Source organism: Monodon monoceros, unplaced genomic scaffold (genome assembly GCF_005190385.1).
Source record: "Monodon monoceros isolate NGI ecotype Baffin Bay Population unplaced genomic scaffold, NGI_Narwhal_1 Super_Scaffold_10, whole genome shotgun sequence".
NCBI classification, from domain to species: Eukaryota; Metazoa; Chordata; class Mammalia; order Artiodactyla; family Monodontidae; genus Monodon; species Monodon monoceros.
The window spans coordinates 31,714,927-31,729,144 of NW_021703766.1; positions in this window are offsets into that span (position 1 = coordinate 31,714,927).

Sequence of the window (14,218 nt, forward strand, 5' to 3'; positions counted from 1 at the left end):
GAACGTTCATTGCAGCTTTATTCATAATCGTAAAATATCCAAAACAGCATGTTTACATTTTCTTGTTGATGGACAAATTGTGGTAACTCCATGCAATGGAATAGTATGTGCCAAAAAAGGAACAAATTACACATTCATACAACACATGGGTAAATGTCAAAAACATTATGATGAGTCAAGCAATCAAGATGCAAGATAGTTCATACAGTATGCTTCCATTTGCATCAAGTGAAAGGACAGGCAGAACTAACCTATGGGGATAGAAGTCAGAATAGTGGTCACCTCTGGTAGAAAGAGGAGTAAAACTGTAAAGAGACAAAAGGGAACTTTCTAGGGTGATGGTAATGCTCTGTACCTTGATTGAAGTGTTTCTTAAATGAGTATATACATTTGCCAAAATTCATTGAAATGTACACTTAGGATCTGTGCATTTTACTGTATGCAATTAAATCTAAGAAAGGAGTGTGTCACCCGCTGTGTATTAAGTGTTGTGCTAGACCCTGAGGGTAGGATAGTGAGCAAACACAGACATAGCCCCTGTCCTCACGGAGCTTAGAAGGTGAGGAGGAATAAGACATCAATGAAAAAAATCACACGCAAGAATTTGAAAACTATGGATGAGTGAAATGTTTGAGCAGGAAGGTGAGAGTATAGCAGATATGACCAACAGTCTCTAAACTCAGATATGCAACAAGCATCACATTCTTTTCTTTTAAAATTGTCTTAGTTTTCTTCCATCTGAGTAAGTGGGATGTTCCAACTCTGTCTCCCTTGGGACTGCCTCTTCCTCTTGGTCCCGCCAAACCCAGGGAACTCTGGTGACACCTGGATAGTGTAGTAAAGGCCTCCAGGTTCCAGGCTTTCATGGTTATTGCTGGTATCATTTTTTGTCCAGTGCATAAGTGTCCTTGAGGGTCAGAGGCGTACTTCTATTGGACTCATAAGTTCTCTAGAAACACCACGCAGCCATCCTTTGGAAGTCTTGCCATCTCTTCGGAGGGCCGTTTGGGAGTAAGGAGAAGGTCTCCACTGCTTATAGAATCTCTCACTTTCTCTTGCTTTCTATTCCTGTCTCCTTTCTAAAGTCCTAGCATTATCTCTTCAATGGGCTTAAACTGCTGGCAAAGACAAGATGCTTTTGCTCTCTGCTTTGCAAAACTTGGTAACGCAAGAAAGAACAAAAAGGCCAAACTGCAAGCTTGAAATGTGAGAGGGAAAGAAAAATCACATATGTATATGTAACAGAACTTTTCAATAAATTATCCTGCTCAAGATTATATGCTAGAGCAAAGTGATTTGGTTGGGAGGCCAGGAAAGAGTTTCTGTGAGGAAATAATGATTGAATTAGATTTTTGAAAGAGGTGGAATTAACTGTGTAAGGTGGGGTGGGGAGCTGCTATCCAGTGAGCAAAGCAGCGGGGTACATAATGTGACCAGAGTGGCAGGCAGGGTCCAGACCTGGAAAGGCCAGTATTTCCATCCTTATCTTAGGGTAAGTGGGAAGCCATTGGAAGGTTCCAAACTCCTCCACGTAAAAAATGTATTTGGCTATAGTCTTTATTAAAGGCATAGCTGGTCCTCAGTTCTGCCCACTGCTGAGGCTGCTTCTAAATAGAGTCAGGAAGCCCCAGCACACATCCCTTTTGTCTTTGTGGATTCAGAAGGGCCACTGACCTCTGAGATGGGTGCACCCACACGTACAGGTAATGTTGTACTCCAGCCAACTCTTACTACTGCATGTTTCTGCAACTTGGGATATACGAGCATTTTCCCATTTGATTGAAAGTAGTTAGGTGAAATGGCTGGAGAAATAAAAGTAATTTAAGTTATAAATGAGAATGCTAACCATATGATAGGTTGCTATAAAGGAAGACCAACATTAATATGCTATAATATGCAATTTAAACTTGCAGGGGAGTGAATTATGTACTGCAATAACAAGGAGGCAAAAAAAAGTTATGTGAGTGCTTACGATAGGGATAGCTATTTCTACAGTGAAGTTTTTACAATCTGAGTGCATGTGTGCATAATTTCCGCATGCTTCCCAGGTAACATATGTTATATCTAAGGACAGAAAGAGGTTAGTGTCCAAAGGAGGAAAAATCTGCTATTAAACTCATTAATTTGAGAGTTCTGGTTGTAGAATGATTGTGAAAGACAATTATTTCTTGGCTTGAATGTGGTCTTTTACTGTAATTCTAAGTGTGAACGCGTGAAAATATTGAGTGCATCTGCTAAGTGAAGCAAAAATGTAGAGTGAAACTTTATTTAACCTTATCTTGTCAGTAATAAGGATGGGAAATCTATGAAAAAGGGAAGAGTCCTTCTTAAAATAGAAGCTGAAAGTGGGAATAAAATGGAGTGATGTACTTAAAATATTGAATAGAATCCGCTTTAATTTCTGTTTTCTAGCAGCTTCAAGTACTTTAGAAGCACAGATTTATCTATCAGTTATAAATCAGTCGCTTATTCCAGAAGTATTTTTATTAGGCAATAGTTTGAACTTGTTATCATAGTTTGAATGACTATATGTTCCTAAAAGTAACACAGTCAGCTGCATTTCTTTAAATATATTCTAGACTTTTTCCCTAACTCAGAATGAATGTCCTACTTTCCAAAGCAGTTCTACCCACTGAAGCTTTGGTTGAAGTGGGAGAATTCCAACCTAGCATCATTGGCTGGCAAACACTAATGACTGCAGTGAGGCAGAAGCCTGGGCCTCTGGGTCAGTAGGAAGAGCATTGTGCCAAAGGCCTGGGCGCTGCATTATAATTCTATCCACGTCAGTTGGAGTAGGGTAACTGGCTGCACAGCACCATCACAGATCATTGGTGTCTAGCTTCTGCTCAGCTCCAGATCACTGCTCTGAAGTTATTCCCCTTGTCTTTGATGAGCTCCATTTCTTCATCAATAAGTTGACTGCTTCGGACTTTTAATGTTTTGCCTTTGCCAAGCTCCAAATGCTCATTGATCTCACAGAGGACAGGGGAGGTGTAAAGGGATCGTTCCCTTGTAGATATCCTTCCTTAAGGTCTTATATAAGTAGGGTCTTGTCTATCTTTTCTTTCACTTCCAGCTAACTAACCAACCCACTTACCTAGTCTCTTTACTGTCACTCATTTTCAGTATCCCCTCATTGGCTCCTTCTCCCTGTTCAGCTCTCCTCACAATTTCTCTCCTACCCTGAAAGAACTCTTGCCCCACAGAATTTACAGATTTTTAGAGACTCTTGGCTCTCCTCTCCAGCTTTCCTTACTGGGCAGATGCCCAGCTGCCCTCTGTTAATTGCATCCCTTGTACATCTTTTTTTTCCTCTGATTTTTATTTGATATGGTCAATGGATTTTCCATTCTTAAAAATATACTAACTTTAAAAACTTACGTGTCACGTATGCTCATTATAGAAAAAAAAATTTATTAGCAAAGGGTAGGCAATAAAACTTCCTTTTTATCCTTCCAGATACTTTATGCATATAAACACATACCAGTATAGTGCAGCAGTTAAGCATGGGCTGTGGGCCAGAGTATGTGAATTTGAGAGCCAAGCTCTGCCACTTATTGGCTGTGTGACCTCAGGTACATTAGTAACCTCTCTGTGTCCCAGCAATTTCATCTTTAAAATGAGGTAAAAATAGTAACACCACTGGGATTGTAAGGATGAATGAATTAATATTTATAAAGTGTTTAGAACCATACCTAGAAAGAAGAAAGCCCTTGATAAATGTGCTACTGTTATATCTTTTTTTTTTTTTTTGCGGTACGCGGGCCTCTCACTGTTGTGGCCTCTCTTGCGGAGCACAGGCTCCGGACGCGCAGGCTCACGGGCCCAGCCGCTAAGCGGCACGTGGGATCTTCCCGGACCGGGGCACGAACCCATGTCCCCTGCATCGGCAGGTGGACTCTCAACCACTGCGCCACCAGGGAAGCCCTGTTATATCATTTATAAAGAAATGAGATCACGCTACATGTGGAATTTTAAAACTTGCTTTTTCACTTAAAATATATTTGAACATTTTTCATGTCATTCATTTTATGTCAATGAATGATTAATCTGATAGCCTACTTTAAGCATATTGTTTTAAATGATTGTATAATATTCCACTGTAAATATTTATTAATGTTTATTAGATGACTTGTTTCCAATTTTGTGATACAAACAACACAGCAGTTAACATCCCAGTCCATGCCTACATCTTTGTGTATATCCCTGGTTTCTAGAAATGGGATTTATGGGTCAACAGATATGCACATTTTAAGACTCTTGATTTAAATTGCTAAAATGATCTCCAGATTATACTTCCATTAGTAGAGTGAGTCAGTTTTTTTTTTTTAAACGCTAATTCCTTCAAGGACCCACAGGAACTTTACATTCACTGTATTCCATTGTGTCTGATGTGGCTAACTTTTCTGCATACATGACTTTCTAATAGACATCATGCCAAATACTGATTTCAGATTGTCATAGCAAGGCTTAGTAGTCCTGAGGTTTCAGGAAAGATTCCTAGATTAGCTAAAGACTTTAGGAAGTTCTTGAAAATATAGCTAAATCCTACAAGATGCTCTTAATGAAGAGATTCTCAAATTTAGCTGCACATTAGACTCTCCTGGGGAAACTTTTTAAAAAATTCCAGTGCTTAAGCCTAGACTTAGTGGGGCTGGTGTAGGACCCAGGCATTGAATGATTTAAAAAGCTCTCCAGATGATTCTAATGTGCAGTCTGGGTTGAAGACATTATGGATTGAATTTCATTAATTATAGGCGAGATTACCTGAATTCATCACATCTGGTTCTTTGCACTTGCTGTAGGTGTCATCTTGGTGCCACCATTCAGTCATTCCCTTCTTTCTTTGTGAGTAGAAAATGATCTATTAAAAAAAAATTGGTAGTATCTAGAAATTCAGGTAAAATATACTCTTGATACTCACTTTTCTCCTTTGGTTATGTTGTAGACACCATCCTAACATTAATCTTACTGCTAAGCCATCAATCCTCTGTCTTTGATAGGATCTCTTCTTCAAGACTCTCTTTTCAGGTGATTTCACCTACTATTGTGCTTCATAAGTTGAGTGTGATGTAAATGTCATTGGTTCTGTTTTGTTGTTTTTATAAGACAGCCTCAGCCCTGGTCATGTTTGTTGGAAATGTGAATTCTTGATGAGGTTCGCTGAACCAGACACTTTGACTCTTGGAATTTTACAAGCTGTGGGAAACCTCTTAGGTAATGATTCTCAGCGTAAAATTAGGAAAGGCATTTGATAAAAATGCTTTGCAATAGCATGTTCTCGAGTTTTCACAAGTTCATTCAGAAAGAAATACAAAGATCTAATCTCCCTACAAAAAGATATTTAATTATACTCTGTGACTAAAGAAACAAATCAAATTGGCAGTGGCATGTAGTCATTAACAACTCATTAATAAGTCAGCTTTATAAATCAGCTTAGTAAGGGTGTAAGGAAATATGTACTCTTACAACTTTTGGTGAAAATGTACATTAGGAAAACCATTTTGAAAAGCGATGTGGCAAAATTTACTAAAATTAAAAAAGAATATCTCCTTTGACCCAGAAATTCCATATCTAGGAAATTACTTTATGGATATTCTTTCTTTTTTCAATTTAACTTTATTTTTTTTATACAGCAGGTTCTTATTAGTTATCCATTTTATACACATTAGTATATATATGTCAATCTCAATCTCCCAATTCATCACAGCACCACCACCACGCCGCCACTTTCCCCCCTTGGTGTCCATACATTTCTTCTCTACATCTGTGTCTCTATTTCTGCCCTGCAAACTGGTTCATCTGTACCATTTTTCTAGGTTCCACATATATGCGTTAATATACGATGTTTGATTTTTCTCTTTCTGACTTACTTCACTCTGTATGACGGTTTCTGGATCCATCCACTTCTCTGCAAATGACCCAATTTCGTTCCTTTTTATGGCTGAGTAATATTCTGTTGTGTATATATATGAACCACATCTTCTTTAAATGGATATTCTTATAGATGTATACATGAGATTATTCATTTGAGCATCGAGTGTAGTACCAAAACATTGGTAACAAACTACATGTTCATCAGCAGGGGACCAGCTATATAAATGTGGCACATCCATCTAGCTGTTAAAAGTATGCGTCAGAGTGGTATGTATAGACAGGGAAATACTCCCATGATACAAAATTGAGCAAAATAAGCAAGCTGTAGAATGGTCTGTAGGATCACCTTTATGTAAATTTAAAAATAAAATCATAAATGTGGTTTTATGTCCTTTTTAAGATAAGTGAGAAACTGTTAACAATAGCTATCTTTGATATGCAAGGGGTTGGGGAAGAAGAGAGACTTGTACATTTTAATTTTATACCGTTATGTACTTTTTGGATTTTTAAACCACATTTATGTGTTATTTCTCTTTCAAAAATTAGGTAAAAAAATTATGACAGCTGTCGGATCTGCTGAATCACTCTGCAATTTGAAAGAAGTGGGGGGTAAAACAGTCACAGAAAATGCTTTACAAAGATTTTTGAGGGGTTAATTAGGAAGAACATCACGTTTGATGTTAAGTCGTCTGGCACAGCATTGCCCCTGAGCTAATTGTTCTTTGAAGCATATGTTTCAGAAGTGACCACCTAGTGGTTGTACAAGAATTGGTTCTATTTTTCTGCATTCTTTTTGCTGGTATATCTAAAACGTTTCCTTGGAGAAAAGTTACCCTCCTATCGTGTCAAACCATTTAGTGATTTGGAAAGGAAGTTAGGATTGGTGAAGAGATTTTCTCTCCTATCCTTTGTTCTCCTGCCCTTGGTATATCATAACTTATAGGGAAAATATCAAATAGAGTGGTTTAGCATTCATGTTATTCTCATTGTTTTAATTGCAAGCTGTATCACAAATATTCAGATACCTAGAGAAAACAACAACAACAACAGATCATTACATGAATGTCTGGTTGATTCTTGACAGGTAGTATTTCAAAAAGCACACCAACCAATCTGTTCATCTCTAATGCCAGCCTTGCTCTCCTCCCTGCCTCTCTGCCCCCAGCCCTTTTCCTTCCTACCCCTTGACCTTTTCTCATCAGTGTTCGCTGTACCCATGTTTCCTTTCTATACTACCACCCTGGCCCTATATGAACCTGTGCCTGGATTAGAGAACAAGACGTTTTACTGTTTCCTACTAATCTGTCTTGCAAAACCTGCTAGTTATCTCTTCCCTAAAATGCGATTTTATCCTAGTGCCTCTGATTCTGTATCAACAGAGGCTGCCCATGAGGTTGAGCCCACATTTCTTAGTCTGTATTCAAACTCATTCTAGATCCAGGAAGTCTTTCTTGATTGGACCCAGAGCTCCCACCTCCTGCATACAGACACACACACACACACACACACACACACACATTCACGCTTATAGATTGTTCCTATTGGGTCCAATTCTCACTAGTGAACTGAATTTCATGGTATCTTGATAAGATGTTTTTAATGATTATCTAAATGGCGTGATGTAAATTTACATGAACACATGTGCACACAGAGTACACAAAGACATTCTCAAGATTTATTTACCAAAAAGAGACTCAGTTGCCCAAAAGAGACTATTTGAATCAGAAGAGACTGAAATACTAATAGATGGTATGTTTAAATCCTTTCCCTCCTCCTTTTGACGAGGGTTAAGCTGTCATCAAGAAAATGAGGTCAGCTACAGAAGTTAGAGTAGTTTCAATTTCTTTACCTAATTGTAGAATTCTGTGTAAATGTTCTATCTTGTTACACAGGCCTGCTCTTGATAGGTTTCTGGAGGGGAGTGGCTATGCCTTGTTTCTTTGGAATCACCAAGTATCATACGTACTTGTGAGAATAGTTGCCTGGACATCCAGTTTCAGAACCCAGGCCTTAGAGGCTCTGACAGGTACTTTCATAGTCTTACAGCTTACCCCAAGGAGGATGTGCTAATTTGCAGAGTCTTGGGCCAGAGCGTAGAGTTATTGGTAGCTTATGAGGCCATGGTCCTTTCCCCATAGGAAGTACAGGCTTGTGGAACTGCCTTTAGAGACCAGGCCCATGATCGCTGCCTCCTGGGTGTATTCATCGTCTGTGGAGCCAATCTCAATTGTGGTCAGTATTAGGCAAGGCATCATTTTCTCAACCATAACATAAAAGGATTAGGTTGGGGTCTGAACAGCAGCAATGGGGTCCAAAAGTTGCTTTCAGTATTGCAGAAAGCCCAGTAGAAGTTGTGTATTTACCTTCATTAGCCCACATTGCTTAGTATAGCAATGCAGAGTAAATGCAGTTTGTTAGAAAAAAATTTTCAAATGTGGAGTTTGTAGAGGAAAATTAATAAAAAGGGTCCATGGTGGGGCCTAGTTTGTCTCAATGTCCTTTCCAGGCCCCTTTAACATTCTTTAATTCAGCTCAGTGGTCCATGAACTTGATAGTCGGCGGGATACTCTCATTCCACCTGCCATTTTTTTCTCCTAAGAACCTAGACGCAGTCGTAGCATTTGGGCAGTGCCTCCGTATTGGGCAAACACTTGACCTGATGTTTAACAGCATCACCCACCTGTCTTGAATCTTTAGGCCTATGTGTCTGAACCCAGAGGCTGGTAAGTGCTCTTCCTTTTCCCCTCCCTCTCTCTTTCTCTTTATTTCTTTCAGCTTGGATCTTTCAGCATAATTTTGTTTGTTTTTATTTCCTAGGTCTCTTCTCTGTTCTGTGTCTGCATCTTCTTGTGTCTTTCCCTGAAGCTGTGTGTGTTTTGCCCACTGCCATTTTCTGGACTCCATCAACTTGGTAGCCATAAAACCCACTTGTTTTCTGCTTTTAAAATGCTGGCAGTTATTTGGGTATCAGGTATCAGCAAGGCACTGGTCAGTGTAGGATGGCTGTATTCGGCTGTGCTTCTTACAGTCCTCCTTATGATTGTTTCCAGTAATTCGATAAATGCATACTAGCTAATAAAGTGCAGTTAACATTTAATAATAAAAAATGTAGAAAGTCAGTTGTACCTCCCTCACTGTAATGATAAGCAAAGCCTTTTATGTTGTGATGTCTTAACAGTTAGCTGCATGAGTGCTAGACGTTGCTTTTAATTAAACAATAAAGAATGTAACGCCCTTTCTGGTATCATTATAAATTTTGATGTGGTACAACAATTTGATTCTTTAAAAATTAATTGCCTAGGAGTATGTTTAAGTAGTATTGATTATGTTGGTACCTCGTGTTGATCTGTGATACTTAACCCAACATTTAAAATATCTTTTTTTCCATTATATGTTGGGATGCAAGAATAAAAGCAAAGTACGAAACAAATAGGCACTTGAATTCTAATAGCAATAAGCAATAAATGTCAGGCATCTGGAAATTATGGTTGCAATTTCATCAGAGTACACTTTGTTCTTCTATTATGCCTGCATGAATTTTGCTACAGGCAAAATCTATTACAGATAACAGTTAAGAACCTTTCTAATCTACACAGATAGTCATGGCAAAATGCTGGAAAACTAAATGTTGGAAAATGTAATATTGCAGGGGAAAATTGACACTTGTAGAAAATAATGTGGGCCTCTTTAGAACCACAAATGGTAATCATTGCTTTAAGATCATGGTGTGGTGGAGGTTTCTGGGGTGGGTGACCCAGATGAAGGACACAGCGCTGGGATTGAATCGTGTTCTGCTGGCTGTTGTGTGCATGTACAGGTAGATGCTTATCTGTAAATTGAGGGGTGGGGTGTGTGCTTAATGATTGCTACCTGAAATTGTAATTACAAAGTCAGATTGCACGTGAGAAGACTGGGTTTTTTCCACTGCCCTTGGGTACACTGGAGAGGAATATTTCTATTCCGGGGCCAGTTGACTCCCCTCAGGAGAAAGATTAATTAGTATTCATCACTCTTGATGGCACATAGTGACCCTGGATAGTTGCTTGGTAAATTTACTAACTGAGCTTTCAGGAAATTGGCTCCTGGCTATTAACCTGAATGAATGTCTTTTCTGCACTTAACTCCAGCTTAATCTGAATTTTCTAGGTCTCAGAGCATTAGGACCAGGGTTTGAAGATGTGGAGTTTGCCATTTACTTTATTATCCTCATCCTCTTTATTTTTCACATCCCTTCAACACATATGCAGCATTACCACCTAGATTATTTATTTATTGCTGTGTAACCAATTACCTCTCAACTTAGCAGCTTAAAGCAACAAATGTTTATTATCTCACAATTTCTGTGGGTCAGGAATTTGGGAGCAGCTTAGATGGTTGGTTCTGGCTTGGGATTTCTCATGAAGTTAGCGCTCAGGATGTCAGCCAGGGCTGCAGTCAGCTAAAGACTTGATGTCAAGCTGGGGGATGGAGGATTCTCTTCCAAAAGGATAGCTCTTGGCAGGAGGTCTCAATTCCTCAATCGGCAGGAGGCTTCCATTCATTGCCACGTGAGTCTTTCCATAGAGCAGCTTGAGTATCCTACAGCATGGCAGCTGATTTCCCCAAGAGCCATTGATCGGAGAGAGAGGAAGGAAGATGCGGTGCCTTTTATGACCTGTCAATGCTGCCATATTCTGTTTACTAGAAGTGAGTCACCGAGTCCTGCTCACATTGAAGGTTAGAACTAAATTCTGCCTCTTGAAGGGAGGCACATCAAAGAATTTGTGAATGTATTGCACTGGCCAAAAAGTTTGTTTTCTCTATGTTACAGAAAAACCCGAACAAACTTTTTGGCCAACCCAATATTTTTAAAACTACCGTATCACCTAAATGAGACACATTAACATTGGCTCCCAGGACAGACTTGTTTTCCAGGCTTGCTCAAGTAGCACCTTGTCTGAAAAGACCTCCTTCACTTCTTGGACCCACATTCTTCTTCTTTCTCTCACATCTAGGTAACAGCATCTCATCACTTTGAACATGTTGTCTTTGACTGCTATGAATCGTTATTTTACGTGTGTATTTTTTTCTCCTCAATCACATGTTAGGTGTTTTAAGATGAGGGTGTGTCTTATAACTTTGTCTTCTCTAGAAGCTGTTCCATTTAGGCAAATAGATGGTGCACAGTGAATAAGCACAAGAGGCTGTTGAGTGTGGTGGGTGAGAGCAGGGCTTTGGTTCAAAGGAACCAAGGGGTCTTAGGTTCAAATTCTGGCTCCACCATTGTAAAAGCTTGGGAAATCTCTTACACAGCAAGTATTCTGTGAGAACTGTTCCACATGTAGGTGTATTTTTGATGTATTTTTGGAAGGAGGTGAGCTCCATGTCCTTCTATTCCCCCATCTTGATCTATTACACAGGGAACAATATTAGAACATATTTCATGACCCTGTTGTAAAGATTTAATGAGTTGATGAATGTTGAGAATGTGGGAATTGATACACAAATTGTAGGTCTTATCATTGTGGTATTGATAACATTTCACCTGTTCATAGGCCATTTTGTCTTACGTTGGATAAACTGACGTGGATCCTTGTCCTACGAACATTCTGTTTGACAACAAACAAATTACTTCTTTTCTGAGTCTCAGTTTTCTGTCTGTGAAATGAAGGTGTTATGCCAGATAATTTCTGTGACCCTTCTGTAGCAAGATTATCTAACTCTGTTTTCTCTTATACAGAAAGTAAAGTGTAAGTAAAGAGAGAAAAGATTTTCTTTGTAATATGGGCAAGTTCTACAGAAATAACATGTTAAATCTTACAGATAAGAACTTTTCATCGGAAGATGAGACACCTGTGTTAGGCTTGTCTGCAAGGGAAGAAGGAGACTGATACTTTTTGAGTACTTATTATATGCTCAGGTCTCCACATATGTCATACCATTACATACAATTATTCCTCTGAACTTTCCTTTTCTCCCTTCTACTTATCTCAGCCCATCCACTATCCAAGATCCCCACGAAAAATGAGGGTCCCAGGTCACATGGCTAATAAACAGCAGCAGGGAGGATTGAATCCAATTCTATGATTGTAATCCCAGGTTCTTTCCATGACTGCTGGTTGCCTCAATTTGAGAAGGGTGTAACCTGTTGAGTGATTTAACCTAAGCTTATCCTTCCATACCTGGCAACAGTAATACTCAGGTAACCCAGTGGAAGCAGCAGTGAGGTCATTTGTATAGCTGGATAGCTCTGGCTGGGTCAAGTTGAAGGGAATTATCTGGAGTTCTTTTAGTCCTTTTTTAAGTCCAGTAGGCAATTATCAGCAGTCTTGCCTCTGTGACTTAGTCTCAGTGGCACTAAGAAGGTAAACTTCTTTTTTTTTTTTTTTTTGCGGTACGCGGGCCTCTCACTGTTGTGGCCTCTCCCGTTGCGGAGCACAGTCTCTGGACGCGCAGGCTCAGCGGCCATGGCTCACGGGCCCAGCCGCTCCGTGGCATGTGGGATCTTCCCGGACCGGGGCACGAACCCGTGTCCCCTGCATCGGCAGGTGGACTCTCAACCACTGCGCCACCAGGGAAGCCCAGGTAAAATTCTTTGATATGAAAATTCAAGGGCTTCTGCTAGGGTTCTTGAGAGTCTGTACAGGAAGTGTTTCTGTTTGTTGTTTTGTTTTGTTTTTGTTTTCATCGTCCTTTGCCCTGGTCCCTCTTAAGTGTGGGACACCATTGACTTTGTATGGCAAAGTAGAGAGACTCTCTTCCAGAGAGTCTTGCTCAGAGTCTGGGCCGCCAGTGGGTCTCGTGGCCTCCTCTCTTTGGGAAGGATTGGAAGGCCTGTCCAGGCTCCCCAGTGGGGCTTTGTCAAGGGTGGCTGGCTACCTGAGAGCAGGTGACGAGAAGGGAAGAGGGACTAAATACTTCTCCAGATACATATGAACATGAGGAGAGAGGGAGAACAGGGCAGGCCATTGTACCATGTACGTGTGAGGATGGGGGTGACCACAGGGTGGGAATGATAGGACATAAAATGGAACATATAACACAGTGGTAGTGTTGCCTCAGTGCTCAGGAAGGGCCCAGGTGCTCACAGGCATCAAGGATAAAACATAGGCATTTGAGAGCAGGAATGCACCAAGTCTAATTCCTTGACTTTAGAGATAGAAAAAGAGGTGTGATAAGGCATCCTCTCTCTTCTGTTGCTTGCCACTTTCCACTCTGTAGATTTCATATCAAGCTTTTCCCTACTGAACTGGGGTCTCTTTGAGGTGAGAACAGGAGTCAGAGGCAACAGTCCTGCAACCACCAGTGGCCCTACAGACCATTCACCACAAGCATCTGGGGACCCCTCTAAATGGCATTCAGTTTGCATCACCCCACTGCTTAAAACCCTCTAATCAGGTTCCAGACCTATCTACAAAGGAAGACTAAATATTAATTTACTAAACAATACTAGAAACCTTAATTGTGTTTGTGATTTTAACTGTAGTGGTAGACTTACGTTCACAGAAGTGATTAGGCACATCAGTATTGTAGGTTAAAAGATGCAAAGGGTAAGGCATATTTTCCTTTAAATAGATTCCTCATTCCAAGGCAAGCCTAGACTAAACTTGCCTAATTGTAGCATGTAGCATCTTGGTCTCTTAGAAATATTTCTTCTCTGCTATTTTCTTGAATACCGACTCTAGCTTTGGATAACTTGTTTATTGAAAAAGGAAAGTAGGACAAGGGCGGTTTTCTTAAAAATCAATATATATAAAGCTAAAGTTGCCAGTGATTTCCTGTCACACTTGGAATAAAGTCTAAATTTCTTACATTTCTTACCATGCTGCTATGTTCCTCTTGAGCTGGTCACAGCCCACCGCTATGAACTCATCTCCTCATTCACTCCTCTCCAGACGTATTTGTCTTCTTTCTGTCCCTTCAGTATGCCAGCTTTGTTCTCTCTTTAGGACCTTTACACTTGCAGTTCCCTCTGTCTGGAAAGTTCTTCTACCAAATCTTGGCATGACTGTCTCCTTGTCATTCAGATCTCAGGTCTGTGTGGTCACATAGAGGCGTTCCTGACTGCCCTGCTTTATGTGATTGTATAACAGATAGAACCAATGGTCATTGTCTTGTTAATATACGAATTTACTGGCTTATTGTCTGTTTTCTTCCATGACACATGAGCTGCAAGAGAACAGGGATCATAGCCCGGCTCATTCATTGCTCTATCCTCAGGGCTGAGCCAGTCCCTGGCAAATGTTCGCTGAAGAAATGAAGCAGTCTTGGCTCTCCCAGCTGTCACCTGTGTGACCTTGGGCAAGTCAGTCTATTTTCATTATGTTACATTAGGTTACAAAATCTACTTGTTATGAAGATG